Genomic DNA, 18735 nt, shown 5'->3' with positions numbered 1-18735 from the left:
TCGGCAGAGCTGGCATCAGCAGTATCATTATCACTCTTGCTTAAATTTTTGTTATGATTGTTAAGAGCTTTAAAGCACGCAGCATTAGCAGTAGCAGCGAAAGCATCACCTGCGGCAGCAGCATCAGAGTAAGAGCGAGGTGAAACATTCGATGTGTTAGACGAATTGGAGATAGCTTTAGAGCACGCAGCATTAGCAGTAGCAGCATCGGAGTTAGAGCGAGGTGATACACTCGGTGTGTTAGACGAATTGGAGATAGCGTTGACATTTGCATTTTTGTCATCTAATGATATTGTTGGTGGTTGAATATTGCTGTGAGAGCTTGGATTAGCAGAAGAATGGCTCTTAGTGACAGCCAAACCAGATGAACCATTTGACGGGAGATTAGTGATTTGCAATGTTGCTGATTTCGGTTCAATGACCATCGCCTTAGAGCGTGTCACCATGGTACCGTCTCCAGTAAGAGAATCACTATTGTCCCCTTGCTGGCACTCACCGCAATTAAAAAATTTCAAAAATTTGTTTAATGTACTGATATTTCTAAGAGCTTTGTCGATTTTTGATTGAGAGAACACAATGGCACAATTGTCACACCTAAACATTATATTTTTATTGTTTTTGAACAAATTTAAAGAACTTGCCGATATATTTGCACATTTTAAATGAGTTTTAGACTTGCAAAAACCACATTGAAAATGGTCATCTTGCAAACATTGTGTATTACATTTTAGACATGTTTTCATTGTAAATAAAACCTTTAAAATGCGAAAATAGAAAAAAGATTTAGAGCGCGAAAGAACACGTCCGTTCGCTACGCTGACTGACGGTGGTAATGCCCACACCGACTGTCCAACACCCCAAAATCTGGGGTGTCACGTTTGATCAGGATCTACATTTTGGTGAGCATGCAGCCGCAATTGTACCGAAAACCCAGAGCCGTAATAAAATACTCAAATCCCTTGCTGGCAGTAATTGGGGAAAAGACAAAGAAACGCTCATTACCACATACAAAGCAATTGGCCAGCCGATTGCATGCTACGCGTCCCCTATATGGTCGCCAAGCCTAAAAACTACCCACTGGAAAAAGCTACACTGAAGCACTGGGAGAAGAATATCGTTCAGACTGACGCCATTCGAAGTTTGAAGACGAGGCATTAAAAACCACCCCAGGTTTTGTTGAAATATTCTCTTCTTTAATAACAGCATGATGAGGCAGATAACAATTGTCCACAGCGTCAGCTGATTGCATTGACGTTATTTTCGACATATGACTTATTTTCTCGAACTCCATAAGTACTCTATTATATTCCTTTTGCAACTCTTGGTTTTTTCTAAGTCGCGTCTCAATTTTGTAAAATTGAGAGCACGCGATTTTCCATAAGGGCCCCAGGCAAATATCTGCAGGAAATTCCGCTCTGAAAGTAAGGGACACGATGTACCTTCCTTCTGAATTTAGTTGCATTGTGCACTCGTAGAGTTCTTCGCACATTTTTTCTTCTACTGTGGTGGATTTTGCCTTGGATATGTCCTCAATTTCCCAGAATGACCTAAGCTGACTGTCTAAAGCCACTTCATTGAAAAGAGAAACCCGATTATGATTAGCTGGCTGCATCATCACGAGCAGTCAGTATCCAACCGAAAACTGTTTCTTGGGCTAAAAGTGTACATAGAATGTTTTTCTTAATCCCGTCTAAGATTATTTGAGGGTAGATGTCTCCGCCCAGAACAAGATCGAGTTGTTCATTAACAAAGAATCGTTTGTACGCCAGTACAAGGTCAGGGAATGCCTTTTGTGTTAGTGAACTGACGTCATGTGTTTTACCTGTCAATTGTGGTAAAACTAACACAATAAAATCTATTGATATAAGTGGGTCAACTGGTAGCGGCAGTTCTATGGCACATGCCTCTGCGCAAGGATTGAATTATTGTTGCCCGAAATTTGAATATGCATTTTCCTAGTTGGCAGGTTGATTCTGCGTCTGAGTCTTTCAGTAATGAAAGGGCATTCGTATCCAGAATCTATGAGGGCTCCTGCCGAAAAATCTGTACCATTATAGCGAATGGTTACACGAGCCGTTCCAAGTAATACACCTCTACTAGTATTCGCGAAATTTGATTTCATATTAATTGTTTCTCCTGAACCTTTTGTTTTTTCCGAACTGTGGCGTAATCGGGCTTGTTTCGACGTAGACGCCGAAACATCCAATGATTTTACAGCCGCTTTCGCCGGAGCAGGCTTCGTTTGAGGTGTCTGCAAATGCAGAAGGGAATGGTGTCGTGTATGGCACGTGCTGCAATTGTGTGAGCTTGTCCATTTTGACACGGAATGCCCCGAAGAGAGACAGTTCAAAAAGCAGTTGTTACGTTTGATAAAGGAAACCGTTCCAGCAAGTCTCGTTTAAACTCAAAAGTAACTTGGATTACTTAATCCTCAAAAGAAAATTACGTGCACTTCTCTATCACTCCCAAACACTGATTTGTACAAGTACGTGTGTGCGTGTGACACTGAAGACCCTTAAGCAGGTCAAGTATTCCTTACCACTGGTGGGGGGAAATACCTGATGATCAAAAGGGTTACTTGTAGAAATTTTTTCTTTAAAATCACGAAACACTCGCGTTTCACCTTTTAATTTTCACAAAAAAAAATTTCACGTTACTATTTAATTATTTATATAAACCTATTTATGTGCGCACTGATAATTTAAAACCACTTACTTTTAATTTTATTGTAGTTGTTGTGGATTGTGTACATCGATGAAAATGTTGCTGTTACGCCTCGTTTTAAAGAAATCAACCGCTGGTAATTCGTTTAATCAGAACTGGATGGTAAATTCTCGGTTGGCTCGCAAGGATTTCCATGGTGCTGGAAGTGCAATTTATAAGGCGTTGTAAGGACCAAATGTCTTGACGCGAACCAAAAACTCGGAAAGTTTTATCGGTCAAGTTTCAATGGAACGAAAATAATAAAAAGTTTGGTATTAATTTTAAGTATAAAATTGCTCTTTAATAATTATAAATTTTTTGTTTAATATATATATATAACTATATGTAACTACACGTTACTTTGTAAAATCTGGAACAGGACGGCTGCGTGCGATCGGTAAGCAATCAAAATCCAAGTGGAAGAAAAACTTATAAAATGCTAGCACCGGTTGTTGTCGAACGGTTTATTTATCTGTGCGATGTTTTAACATAGATAGATTAAGCCGTTCGACCCACTCTGTTAACATTATTGAACAAAAAGGAATAAGAGGGCTACCTCAAAAGTATGAGGTTTTGGACCGATGGCCTAAACATTATCACTGACCTTAGACCCAGCTAAAGATTTCATGCGGTGCATGAGATGTGGAGGCTTTTGATCACCTAACTCTAAATTGTTCAGCAGCTGCTTCAGTTGAGTCTCTTCGGATTCAGTAAAATGCTGAATAATTCGGGTATTCATAGCTTCATAACGTCCTTGCGCTAGAGGGTTCTTGTCTTTCCCCACATAAAGAGTTGAGTTTTGACTTTCGCCGGCAATGTTGAAACTTGATTCAATTTGCAGAAACCAGATTTCAGGTTCTTCACGCCTGAAAGCCGAAAAAAATCTCACCAGCCGAAACGGTACCCGTAACTTGCAGAAAATGAAGGTGTATCGCGTCGGCTGTAGTTGTTGATGCTGACTGATTGTTCCCAGAATTATCTTCTCTTGTAACAAACGGCATGATCAAAAATTGGGGTGACCAAATTCTTATTCACACACAACAACCAATGGTTATATTTGCAGTGCATGTTATCTTACACACTAACATTTTAAATAAAAGCTTATAATATTGGAAGCTATTAATGTAGGTCTTCATAACGGATTATTGCATTGTATTGTGTTTATTTAATCACATTAGTACATTAAGATAATGAAATCTTTTAAGATTACAACAACTAGGTATTACAATTCAATTATATAATTTGTATATTAAACAAAATATGCCTAAAGGTTAATATAAATGAACAGATCAAAAAATATAAAAAAACGAGTATAAGAAAGTAGTATGGAAGAAGTATAGAGAAGTAGTTTGAAATTATTTTAGATAGCCAATTTAATTTTCAAGATTAGAAAAGTAGCTGTAAAAAATACCTCTATAGTGGTTACCTGGGTAACAAGTTATAATTTTACAAAAAGCATACAAATACTCAAGAACAAAATAATCATTAACCAGTTAAGTATATAACTAAGCTGAGGTTTATAACCAGAGGATATTTGAAGAAAAACAATATACGGAGTACTTAAAATAGATGACAATCATATATAATGAAGAAATAGAGAGATAAGTGTGTGAACCGGGTTGTGTTTTTCAAACCTCTAATCGCTATTGGTACATTATTCCAAAGGCGAACTGTGAAAACAAAAAACATTCGTTCGGTAACCGAGCAAGTATATTTCATGCTACAGATAGCGAGTGATCGAGAGGATCTCATGAAACTAAAACGCTCCTTCAAATAATCTGGCTCATGTGTAACTATGACTTTATGTAATAATGTTAATCATCTGATTTTTAAGAGATTTTCAAATGAGATGCAAAATATTTTTAGAGTAAAAGTTGAAAGGTTTAACGCAGTAAATATACCTAGCCACGTTGTTGTATAGGATATTAAGTTTCCTCCTACCCATGCTATCACAACCGGCACATAGTTCACAGCCATATAGAACTGTCGGTATAAGATACTGTAACGAATGTTAGCAACACTAAGGGGTACTGCCATCTCTATCCCGATGCTGTGACGTTAATGCACATCAATAATTTAATCATTTTGTCTACACCAGCGGAGAAGAGATGCACAAACACATGCAGATATCTTATCTGAGATGCTCCAAAAAGTATGCAATTATAATTGTGGAAGTGTTGCTCACACATACAAGCGCATGGGGTATGAGAGAAGCTATAAAAATTATACATCCGTAGTTGCAGCTGAGAAGTTTATAACTAACTAGTAAGTTCTGGAATTAGAAAAGCCTAGAAATATGCAACGAGGGAATCAGATAGTATAAAAGGCGACAACAGTAGAGGGAGAATCAGTTTCATTTAAGCTATCAGTCAGTTTGTTTATTAAGCAAGCTAGTTGCAAAGTATAAGTGTTATTGTGAAGTACTTTAATAAAGGCCATTTTTCCATTATTCAATATTGGAGTTATTTATTCAACAGTTTAGCGATACGAACGTTAGCAGAAGATTGCAAATAAGGGGAATTGCAGTAAATTCGTTACAATTGGTGTCAGAAGAGAAATTGTTGAATAAATTTCGAAGATTGGGAATACAATTTGGACTTGAAAGCGGCTACTGGCAAGTTGAGGTGAAGGAGGAAGATAAAGATGCCTTTTGGACTTTGTAATGCACCAGCTACTTTTGAGAGGCTCATGGCCCAAAAACTGAAAGGTATACATTGGAAAACATGCTTGTTTTACCTGGACGACATCATCGTATTGGGCAAGAACTTTGATGAACATCTTAAGAAAAGTATGCGCTGTTTAAAAATGAAGTAAATTATTTGGGTCACAAGGTAACGACAGAGGGCATCTGCACTGCAAACGAAAATATAGAGGCTGTAAAGGATTGGCCAAGACCGCAGAACCTACATGAATTGAAAAGTTTCCTTGGGCTGTGCACATATTACCGCCGATTTGTACCAAATTTTCCAGCGTAGCCCATAGCCTCCATGAGCTTACAAGAAAAAATAAAGCTTTTGAATGGAAGAAGGAGCAAGAAGTGGCTTTCCAAACATTGAAGGAGCGGTTGTGCACTGCCCCAATGTTAGCATATCCGATTCCAGGAGCAACATTTATTCTAGACACAGATGTGAGTGGATATGCTATAGGAGGCGTTTTATCACAACTGGTCGATGGACAGGAGAAGGTAGTTGCATATTACAGCCGTTCGATTGGAAAACCAGAGAGGAACTACTGCGTTATGCGGAGAGAGCTGTTGGCATTGGTAGATTGCATTAAACATTTTCACAAATACCTCTACGGCCAGCGATTCCGTGTCAGTACAGATCACGCAGCTTTAAAATGGCTTCCGCAGTTCCGTAATCCGGAAGGACAATTGGCATGGTGGATCGAGCGACTACAAAGCTATGACTTTTCCATTGAGCATCGAAAAGGTAGTACCCATGGAAATGCCGATGCAATGTCACGAAGACCATGTAGTTTGGAATGCAAGCACTGCTCAAAGGCCGAGGCTTAAGAAGACATTATAGATGTCCGGCTAATGACTATAACGAGTACGGATGAATCAAACAAGGAACAACTAAGAAAGTGTTAGCTAGAAGATACAGATCTGTCACATGTTATGCAAGGGCTCGAACGAAACGAAAGACCAAGCAGAGAGGAGATGTTAGCAGAGAGTCACATTGCGAAGTCATATTGGGCAGAGTGGAACAGTTTAGAATTGATATCCGGTTGCTTGCATCGAGTATGGGAGAGTGAGGATGGTCAAAGAAAAAAGAAATTGATAGTTGTTCCCAGAAAGTGGATTCCTGACGTGCTCAGCGAGCTGCATAATGGTCCATGCCGAGGTCATCTTGGAATCACGAAGTCGCTCGAGAAGATTAAACAGAAATTCCATTGGGTTGCTTGCCGTCAGTCGGTCACTGAGTAGATTGCGAACTGTGAGGTTTGCAGCAGAGCGAAAGGGCCCAAAACCCGAAGTCATGGCCAGATGAAGCTACATAACTCAGGTGCGCCATTTGAAAGGATCGCTATGGATGTCGCCGGTCCATTTCCTACTAGCAACGGCGGAAACAAATATGTACTGATAGTTATGGATTATTTCAGCAAATGGCCAGAGGTATACCCAATCCTAAATCAAGAAGCGGAAACAGTAGCAGAAGTGTTTATAAACAATTGGGTTGCAAGGTATGGTGTACCAATGGAGTTGCATTCTGACCAAGGCAGGAATTTCGACTCAGCTGTGTTCCAGGAAATGTGTAAATCATTTGGCATTCGAAAAACACGAACAACTGCATTGCATCCTCAATCCCATGGTATGGTAGAACGTTTCAATAGAACATTGGAGGAGCACTTAAGGAAAGTAGTAAACAAGTACCATAAAGAATGGGATACCCGCATACTATTATTCTTGATGGCTTACCGATCAGCAGTGCGTGAGACAACGGGCCAATGACCTTAGACTGCCAGCTGATTTGAAGTTTGGGATAGATGCCAATGCGGAGAGAAATGTCAAGAAATCCACTGGTGATTTAGAAGAAGAGCTAAGAGAAATACATGATCTGATAAGGCAACGAAAAAAGATTATGAGTGACAAGATGAAAGCCAGATACGATAAAGCAATTAATTCGGAAGGTTTTGATGAAGGAGAGTTGGTGCTGTTATACAACCCACAATGTAAAAAAGGTTTGTCCCCGAAATTGCAGTGTAATTGGGAAGGCCCATACAAAGTTGTAAAACGGATCAATGATGTAGTTTTCGTCATACAAACCACCGGTAAACCACGAATCAAAATGAAAGTGGTCCATTTGGAAAGGCTGGCAGCGCTTATATCGAGAGATTTGTCTGATCGCGACGATCAGACTTAGGTGGAGGGCGGTGTTACGAATGTTAGAAACACTAAGGGGTACTGCCATCTCTATCCCGATGCGAAGCAGTGACGTGAATGCACATCAATAATTTAATCATTTTGTCTACACCTATGTACGTACACGCAGCGGAGAAGAGATGTACAAACACATGCAGATATCTCATCTGAGGTGCTCCTAAAAGTAAGCAATTATAATTGTGGAAGTGTCGCTCACACATACAAGCGCATGGGGTATGAGAGAAGCTATAAAAATTATACATCCGTAGTTGTAGCTGAGAAATTTATAACTAACTAGTAAGTTCTGGAATTATAAAAGCCTAGAAATATGCAACGAGGAAATCAGAAAGTATAAAAAGGCGACAACAGTACAGGGAGAATCGGTTTCATTTAAGCTATCAGTCAGTTTGGTTATTAAGCAAGCTAGTTGCAAAATATAAGTGTTATTTTGAAGCACTTTAATAAAGGCCATTTTCCCATTATTCAATATTGGAGTTATTTATTCAACAGTTTAGCGATACGAACGTTAGCAGAAGATTGCAAATAAGGGGAATTGCAGTAAATTCGTTACAACACGCTTTAGCTAGAAGCAAGCGAATTTTAGGTGGGGTGAATTGCTGGACACTCCATAGGGACCTCAGCATTCCATACACGTGGCCTACATTAGTGATTATTTGGTTGTTCCATGTTAGCGTTCTATTGAAAATCGCACCCAGATTTTTTAGAGTGTCTACATTAGGGTTGCTCGCTTTGTATAGACGAAAGTTAACCGATATCGCGGCATCGATGTTGTATATATCCATTTCGGGAACTGCTAAATTCCTTCATCGGCAACGTTTAGGCGCCGCTGCTATAACCATTCATCCATCACAGCGGTTTTTTGTTTGTCTTCATTAATCCTACTTCTATTCTGGTTCGTGCCAATTCATATTCACAACACTGCGACATCTGTTGCAGAATGGATGTGAAAATTGGACTTGTTTGATGGCAATGCTGCCATAGTGTTATATTTTATTGACACTTTTTCCCCGTGCTCTGGGATGTATTAACAATTTTTGTTGTTATATCGGCCTACTGATTTGTAAGATCGCAGGTTCGAATCGAGCTCAAGGCCTAACAATAATTTTTTATCATTATTATTGTTGTGATAATTTTTTTCTTAATTGAAAAAATTTTTAAATTAGAATAGAAGAAAGAAAAAATAAAGACAACTGCCAAAGCTCGTTGTATAGATCCATTTCGGGAACTGCTAAATTCCTTCATCGGCAACGTTTAGGCGCCGCTGCTATAACCATTCAGCCATCACAGCGTTTTTTTATTTGTCTTTATTAATCCTACTTCTATTCTGGTTCGTGCTAATTGATATTCACAACACTGCGACATCAGTTGCAGAAGGGATGTGAAAATTGGACTTCTTTGATGGCAATGCTGCCATAGTGTCATATTTTATTGACACTTTTTCCCCGAGCTCTGGGATGTATTAACAATTTTTGTTGTTATATCGGCCTACTGATTTGTAAGATCGCGGGTTCGAATCGAGCTCAAGGCCTAACAATAATTTTTTGTCATTATTATATACATGAAATGGTAAAATGCATATGTACATATATATTGTCACGGATATTAGCATCCCTAAGCTATACCATCACTAAGGCGATGCTAAGCGATGTTCACGTCAATAATCAAATCATGTATACACATATATAAGGCAGCCGAGAGATGTCACACACAGATGCATTTACTTATACGCCTATGTGTGTGCGAGAGACTGTAAACTACAAACTCACATACATCTGAGAGACGCTGAAAAGTAGAAAATTGTAAACAAGTAGAAACTATATGAGAACTATAAACACTCGAAATAGTTGGTAAGTTCTGGAAATAGAAGAGCCTAGATGTATGCAGCGTAAACTATAAAAGCGGCACAAGCGAGTAAAATGTAATTCAGTTTGATTTGAATTGTCAAGCAGTTACGAGTAAGACGATATCTAGCGAGCAATAGCACTATTATTTTGAAAGTCAGTTTCCTTTAAGATATCAGTTTGGTTATTAAGCTATTCGTTGCACAGTTTGAGTGTTATTGTGAAGTATTTTAATAAAGGCCATTTTTCCGTTATTCAATATTGGAGTTATTTATTCAACAGTTTAGCGATACGATCCTAGCAAAAGGGCAAATAAGAGGATTTGCAAGTAAAAATCGTTACAATATGTATAAGAGAATCTTCCATATAAATAATTATAATACAAGGCGAAGATGAGGATAAAAAACGAATTGCTGACACTCTCAGCATTTCTGGTTACTGTTCTGCGTTATCAGCTGTCTGTACGCGTGGGCAACTCCACCGTCAGTGTCGGACTTGCGATTTTCGTTGTGAGTGCCGATAATATACAACATCTCTAAAATGTAACGTTTATTGTAATGTGATTCTTGTTGTAAAATTTTTACATCCTCAAAATCTGGAGAGTGTCCCAAAGTTTTACAATGCTGGGAAAGAGCTGTTTGGTTGTAATTGTAGTCATCGCGATTTTTAATATTGGATTTGTGCGCGGAAATCCTCGTTTTTAGTATGGATTTAGTGGTCCCAATATATACCTTAGGGCAAGGTACCTGTGATCCGTCACTGTTACATTTAATTTTGTATATAACGGATTTATCGTATTTCCCGATCTTACTCTTCGTGTGGCTATATATTTGTTGGAAAGTGATGTGATAGTTGAAGGCAATTTGAAAAATTTCCCTGTCGTATAGATTTGAATATTTGATTCTGTTAGATAGGCCATGTACGAAAATTGCCGATTTATATATCTTTAGGTGCGTAATTGTTCTGTTTTTGCTCGGTTAGAAATGATCACGTATGTACCAATTAATTAGATGAGTGGGAAATTCATTATTTTCTAGGATATTTCTTATTATTTCTTTATTTTTCGCGCGGTACATCTCATCACTGATTGAGAGGACTCTTCTTATAAAATTTCTTGCCGTGTTAACTGTTGTTGCTTTGTCATGTTTCGAATAAAAATTCAATAATTTCTCGGAGGCTGTGGGTTTTTTTATACCAATCAAATGTAATGATGTTATCTTTTCTTACAACGAGTGTGTCCAAAAATGATAACTGTCCATCACTCTCAACTTCTACTGTAAATTTTAGAGACTTGGTGTAGGCATTTAGTTCGGCCAGCATTGCCTCTATCGTGTCAGTTCGCCCAATAGCAAAAATATCGTCTACATATTTACTGAGAAGGCGCGGTTTATGGGTGATTTTTCTTCAAATTTGCATAGTAATTCTTCCGTTACGATGTCTGCTATAACCGGCGATTCGGGTGACCCAATAGGCATTCCTGCACGGTGTTCGTAAACCTTGTTATTAAACTTAAAATATCTATTTTCTTTGATACAAAACCGTACCACTTCTAGAAAAAGTTATTTGGTTAAATTTGTGTGCATTTTGATAATATTCCATTTTGACGCAATGATTTCTAAAGCATGATCTAACGGGATGCTGGGGAATAATGAGACCACATCAAACGATACCAGGCTCTCGTCGTCAAATATATATGAGTTCTGAATTTTATTTTTGAAGTCAATCGCATCTTTAACATTATATTTTGAGTATGTATTTATATCTGGCTTTAGGTCCGTGTTTTATAATTGAAAAATTAAAAACACCCTTTGATTCTTGCTTTTAAATCGATATATTTCGATTGCTCAACGGCAATCATCTTCATGATTGTAGCAACTAACAAAAATAATAAACATTAACAATAAACAAATTTTGCATTTTACATATCACATAAATACATACCTTTATTAACACGTCTGCTTTGTCTGACATGGAGAATGGTACTGTTTTTTAGTGAGCAGGTGTTTGTACATATCTACAAATTACATATCACATAAATACATACCTTTATTAACACGTCTGCTTTGTCTGACGTGGATAATGGTACCAGGGACCGCGTTTAGCATTACTTCGGGTACGGGTGCGCGCTACGTGAGCTCTATGGCTACTCACACGCTAACGGGCTAGGCATCCATCTTTTCGTTTACTGGTAAGTATATGCCTCACATATGTGCTGACCGTATCCCATCTGTCTCTTCGATAGGTCATGTTATGGATGGCACTGCCCGGGGATAGGTCTCCAAGTACCTCTTCTACCCTCCTTCGCTGATCGGAGAAGTGCCTGCATTCGAAGAAGGTGTGGCGTACATCGTCTATTTTCCCACAGTACAGGCAGCTCGGGTTATCAACCTTACCCATTTTGTGTAGGTATTTGCGGAAGTAAACGTGTCCCGTTAGAAACTGGGACACAGAGACACGGAGAGTTCTAGTGATTTCTTCTTTTCCGACCTCCCTTATTATTGCGTCTTGGATTTCTGTTTCAGTTGTGAGAAAGTCCATGACAAGTATTTCCAACTTCATCCGCTTTGAAAGCTGTTGTGCTTCAACGACCTCTCCTACTACACTACCTATAGCTGCTCTGAAGGCCGTCTGGTCACTGCAGCGTGCCGTTTCAATCAGTACGTTACCAGATTTGGTTTTTCGTACTGACTGTACCACCGTACCTGTGTCATTAGGACGGAGCTGGCCGCATATGGCCCCTAGTACCTGGGCATAGCTTTTGCCTTCCACAGGTTTTACCACAAAAGTTGCTGCGTGTCTCCTCTTTCTCGCCCGTTTTTGAGCTTTAGGAGCTTGGACGGGGGTTGCCTGCTTGGCTGGGTGGGACCGCTGTTTCAGCCTCCGGCGCGCTACATTGGACCAAGATTCACCTTGTGAAAGCGTATTTGTCCTTGCATCTCGTTTCTTTTTGGCTTCCAAGTCCTCTGAATGGGAATCTGAGCTCGTTCGTGCCCTCTTATTTTTTCGGCCCTATTCTCTGCTCTCATCTACCTTTTGGGCCCTTAACGATCCCATGCAGCTTAACGCTTCTTCGAGAAGAGCCATACCGGTTTTTATGTCCTTGGAAACGGTCTTCTGCTGGAGAGCGGTTTCCTGCATCTCGCTCAGCACTTATACCGCGTATTCCAGCAGCTCGTCTTGGCTTTTCCCTTCGAGGCTTGTGTATGAGGGTGAGTCTCTTGGCGGAGTCGCACGTTTCTCCTGCCCAACAACGCGCTCTGCAACGACACTTGGTGAGCTGACCGACGCTTTTTCCCTTGCAGTAGCAGGTGTTGACTGGCTGGGGTTGTGTGTTTTCGCCGCCTGTGTCCTTTCCGCCGATTCGATGCCATGTGTGGGCATTACCGACAAGGTCGCTTTAGCGGGGGTTGTTCGAACCGGCGATCTCAGCACTTTAGTGCTCTTCTTGAACACCGCTTCATCGCCCCTTTCTTTCTCCCTCTCTCTACTTTTATCTGCATTTGTTGTTTTTATTTTGTGGTTCATTTGCTCTATTGGGTCTCCGCTTCAAGCCGATATCTCCGCACGAGGTGCAGTAGCCGTCTTCAATTCCCGTGGTTACCTTTGCGAAAGCAGGGAGGCCACGCGTGGGTTGACACAGGTCCTTATGGGAGTCTGTGTGCAGAGCCATAATACAGCGTTAGTCAGGAGTCGTCTCAACTGAGCCTGCACCACCAACTTAATGGCGACGTGCTTCGAACGTACTTGAAGACATGCCAAGGCTTTAACGAGACGGAGACGGTGCCGATATTAACCTACCAGCCGTTTCGGCAAGGTGTCACCCTTGCTTATTAAAGTAGTAGCCCCTCGTCATCGCCAGCCCGTAGCAATCATTTCATAATCATATTTCCAGTTCTGGTCAACAGGATCTTACTCGTCTCGATCCTGTGGGTGATTGATGGGGCATTTTAGGGCGGCATCCTATCGCCCTTCCACCGGAACCTTGGGATGTGCTGCCCTTAGAGCAACACAATCCCATTTTTCCACTGGATTGCTCGTTTTGGTTCGCCCTGAGTACTTAATTCACTCAGTACCTCCCGTCTTGTGGGAAGCGTTCCTCTATCCACCACCTGAGGAGGCGCCCGGTAGGGGACCGATTCCCCCGTAAGTATTTAAAAAAAAGTTAAAGTTAAAATTAAAGTTAAAGGTAAAGTTTAAGTTAAAGTTAAAATTACAGTTAAAGTTAAAGAGAATGTTAAAGTTATAGTTAAAGTTAAAAATAAAGTTGAATTAAAGTTATAGTTCAGGTTAAAGTTAAAGTCAAAGTTAAAGTTAAAGCTAAAGTTAAAGTTAAAGTTAAAATCAAAGTCAAAGTTAAAGTTAAAGATACAGTTAAAGTTAAAGTCAAAGTTAAAGTTAAAGTTAAAGTTAAAGTGAAAGTTAAAGTTAAATTTAAAGTTAAAGTTAAAGTTAACGGTAAAGTTACAGTTAAAGTTAAAGTTAAAGTTAAGGTTAAAGTTAAATTTAAAGTTAAAGTTAAAGTTAAATATATAAAAATACTTTAAGCTATTGCGTAGATTTTATCGCGGGCTTGGCGACTAAATCAAAAAAAAAACCATAACGGATATTTGTCAAAAAAGGTTCGAAAAAGGTTCGGTGTTAGCAACAGGGCAAATACATAAAATTGGATCTCTTTAACTTTAACTTTAACTGTAAATTTAACTTTAACTTTAAATTTAACTTTAACTTTAACTTTAACTTTAACTTTCACTTTAACTTTAACTTTAACTTTGGCTTTAACTTTAACTTTAACATTAACATTAACTTTAACTTTAACTTTATCTTTAACTTTAACTTTAACTTTAACTTTAACTTCAACTTTAACTTTAACCACCCATCAAATCACTTCGTATTTCTTGATCTATAGCGAGTATATATTTTTATACGGTAAAGTGTGTCTGAATAAAACCACCAAGCATATGAAAAACGTATGTAGAGTTAGAAGTCGATTGGGCTGGACGAAGAGGCCGAGGTCTCCGTTCCAGACTCACAACTTTTTTGAGGTTTTCCGGGCTGGACGAAGAGAACGAGGTCTCTGTTCCAGCGTCTGACGCATCGTGTCGCTCTCAGGGCGACTGCTTATTTTTGTTCAACTAGGTATGGCATCTTATGGATGTGCAGGGGCTAGTGGCCGTGCGGTTGGTTGGGTGAATTTTGTTCTCGATATAGTGCGCGAAAACTCTATGCCAAAATGAATTTTGTGTGGCTAAGTACTAGAAAACCTAAAGTCCTACTCGGCGAGGAATTTCTGACGTGAGGTTTCAGATTTGCGAAGCTTTCTCCACGACGGGTTTTATCTGCACGTTCCATTATGCGAAATGTTACGTGCAACCCTGTCGTATGTTTATAAGTCAGCTGATAGCTGGTATGGTGAGTTTGTGGAGTGAGAATATATATGGGGTATTCCATCCCATTTCGACCAATTTTGAACCCGACCCCATTAGAATTGGCTGAAAGTTGTTCTTCTTTTTCTAGCTTACGAAAGACGTTTTTCAGGTATTAAGGTTAAATCACATATCAAGGTAGCAGCGAACATGTTACCGATATCAGAGTTTGGTAAAGGGCCGATTGTGTCTACTACAACAACATCGAAAAGCTTTATTGGCGTTGCCGTAACAACTACTTTTTCTTTATTTTTGGGCTTAACTTTAATGAGTATGCAATCCGCGCAGAGCTTCACAAATTTGGATATATCTCTCGTCACATTTTTGTAATGAAACTTTGTTCTCAGTTTCGCGTATAGCTTTTTTGTTCCACAATGACCGCCTGATATGGGATCAGTGTGGTAAATGGTCATCAACTGTAGTTTTTTTCGTTATCAGTCACTGTTTCCACCGGGTCAGTTAATATTATTTCTAATGTATTTAGCATGTAATTTTCTTTGGCTTTTAGCTTGGATATGGAAATATGTTTTAAAATTATATCATCTTTTGGCCATTCTATTTTCTTAAAGTGCTGACTGTCGGCTGCCTTTTGCAACCTCGACAGCAAATCATCTAAATTCAGAGTTTCGTTAACAGTAGCAACGCCAGTTAAAAAAATGCGTTTGGATTTAATATGCGGAAATATAAGAACTTTAAAATTTGTTTTATTTTTATCATAACATATTTGAGATCTTATTTTCGGTTATGTTTTTGGCAAGTTCGAATTCGAATTTGTCATACACCATAACTTTCTCTGTTAAAGTGTAACTTTCATTGTTTGTATTTGGTTGGAATTTTTTTGTCATTGACCGAGTTTTCATTGCAAGAATGTGTTTAGATTCTTGTTTTAAGTCAGAAAATTAAATGCGCGAAAGTGTATCAGCTGCTACGTTGGTTTTTCCTTTGATATACTCGATTGTGAAATCGTACTCCGCGAGTTCTAGCATGATTCTGGCAAGTTTTGATGTTGAATCTTTCATGTTGAAAAGATAGACCAGTGGTTTGAAATGCGTTCCATATATGTATGGTCGAAATTGCTTAATAGCGAAGTAAATCGCTAACAGTTCTAGCTCTATAATAGGCTTGTTTTGCTCAGACTTGCTAAAGGATTTAGAAGCGAAATGCACTGGTAAATCGTTGCCGTCATGGAGCTGGCTTAGTACATGGCGACCGCGACAGTTGCACCAGTTTGTGCGAGCACAAAAAAGAAAAACAAAAAACGTGTAAAGACAATTACATTAATAAATTAATTAATTTGAAAATATAAGAAAATATATTAAATTGAACATATAATAACTGTACGAGCGTTTGCAAAATTAGAAGCTACATAATAAAAAAAAGGAATATATTTGAACATATCTATTCACTTAGTGTCATATACAAAAAATACAAAAAAGAGACGAAAAGTCCAGAAAAACAAATAAAATGCATATATGCGTATGCACAGATGTTCTCTTAATATGAAAAGGCGAACAAAGTGGTGTGCAATAAGCAGTACATATATATACAAACATCATATCAAAGTTAAAAAATATATAAAAACTACAACGATTAAATTATTAAAAAGTTCAACAGGGAAAAAAATGGAACATAGTTCAGCTAAAAGAAAGCAACAACAATAAAAGATACCACTTTAACAAATTTTAAAAAGTGAATAATCGCTAAACAAAAATTACAATTACATGAAGTAAGAAAACAACAAACACGGTTATAAAAATTTTACATAATCAACTAAAGGAAACATACAAACCGTAAGAATTTTAAATCCAGCAAAGTCAACGTACTTAAAATATATAATAGACGGCACAAAACGGGAAAGTAATACCTATATATACATATAAAACACACAACAGTTACTTATGTACACATGACAATACAAAATTAAAACATCAAGAAAAAATTATTACTTTCAATACAACAAACATTAAATATTTCTCCAATATGCAAAACAACGGAAGTCAGAGCGCAAATCGGTAGTTGCAACAGCTAGGCGATATCCGGCAACTGCAGCAGAGAATCCAAGCATCAACCGATACAACAACGAAGGCATGAAGTAAAAGGCCGTGTGGCTTAATGGATAAGGCTTCGGACTTCGGATCAGAAGAGTGCAGGTTCGAGTCCTGCATCGGTCGCAATGTACAGTCGCCGTGTACAGGTATTTCCCTTTCAAGCGTATGCGCAATAATTTAATAGACTACTAGACTGCTAAGACTTAGTTTAATAACTTTAATAGACAGTTACAGAGTAGCTGATAATGTATGATTGGTACAAAGAGAGAAATTAGCGTCAGAATACAAATATATGATACTTATGTTATAAAGGCGTTTACAGACTATAGCTATACGTATGTTCATGTTAAAAAATAAATCAGTGTAAGGCGCGATAACCTCCGAAGAGATCTAAGGCCGAGCTTCTCTTCCAATTTGCGTCGTGCTTCTCTTGATTTTCCCTACAAATTGGCCGGACGGGACCTACATGTTTTATGCCGACTCCGAACGGCATCTGCAAGGCAGATGAGTTTTCACTGGGAGCTTTTCATGGCAGAAATACACTCGGAGCGCTTGCCAGTCACTGCCGAGGGGCGACCCCGCTTAGAAAAATTTTCTTCTAATTGAAAAACCTTATTTCTAAAATTTTGATGTTGCTTTGCCCGGGAGTTGAACCCAGGGCATACGGTGTGATAGGGAGCACGCTACCATCACACCACGGTGGCCGCCATGTTCATGTTATTCTAGTTTATATGCGGTGGCACTACACTTGCTGGTTTTATTGTGTGCATGTATGTAATGGGACTGTACGAGGTGCCCGTATGGTTCCAAAAAAATTCCGAGCCCGATTTTGTGTCTTGCGGGTTTTCGGTACCCGCTTCTCCTTCTGATGAAGCACTAACGTGTGCAAAAAACAAGTAGGCATACATATATACATACATACATATGTTGGTTACAAATATGCCAACGGTAAAAGGCAAAAGAAAAATGAACATTCATACCCGTGTAGAGAATGTAGATTTCAAATGAATTGAAACAAACGGTAAATAAATTTCGATTTATTTCGCCGTTTTTTCATTCATTTGATTTTACGCGCGGCTGGAGTATACATTGACAAATGACAGAGTAATTATATGATAAAATGTTGAATTAACTTTATCACTAATAATTTTCTTTCTTTTTGTTTTAGGTGAACTGGAATAAAGTGTCATAGACGAAAATTATCAGGCAAAGAAAAAGCGCACATTTCATGTACTTTATTTATGCAAATTATTGGAAAAACTGCTTCAATTCTAGAAATAACTAAATATAAAGGCACTGAGTGATGGCGTTTATCAATATTTGGCACTCAAGCGGCCAGTTGCAAAGTTTACGGCGCCAAACCTTCGCAAAATTTTATTCACCGGTATGCGATTAAAGATTCGATAGAGGATGATTTCCAGCATTTAGCAGCATTTGCATTGCATTGTTTCGGCGAGCCGGATGTTACAAGTGTGCCACCTGCAAAACATGGCTGTGACATTGTCTATTGTCGGACTCGTGAAAATGCTAAACGCATGGCATATGGATTTGCAAAGCAAGGCGTTAGCGCTACTTTTTATCATACTGGTGAAAGAGCAATAGATGAGTAGCGGGTATCCTGTGATATGTGCCACTAGTAGTTTTGGCATGGGCGGTTTTTTGAATTATGCTGCGAGCAACTTCTCGCCATATGAGCAAGAATAGCTGGATAATACAATGGTGGCGTTGGATACTCAGTATCGGTTTTTGGACTTGTAATCGCATTCATGTTGGCATAGATATTTTAATATGTGAAAAATGGTGTGCGTTTATAAAAAGGTAAATATAATATACAT

Source organism: Eurosta solidaginis, chromosome 4, assembly GCF_040869045.1.
Source record: "Eurosta solidaginis isolate ZX-2024a chromosome 4, ASM4086904v1, whole genome shotgun sequence".
Classification (NCBI taxonomy): domain Eukaryota; kingdom Metazoa; phylum Arthropoda; class Insecta; order Diptera; family Tephritidae; genus Eurosta; species Eurosta solidaginis.
This window is presented reverse-complemented; position numbering follows the sequence as displayed.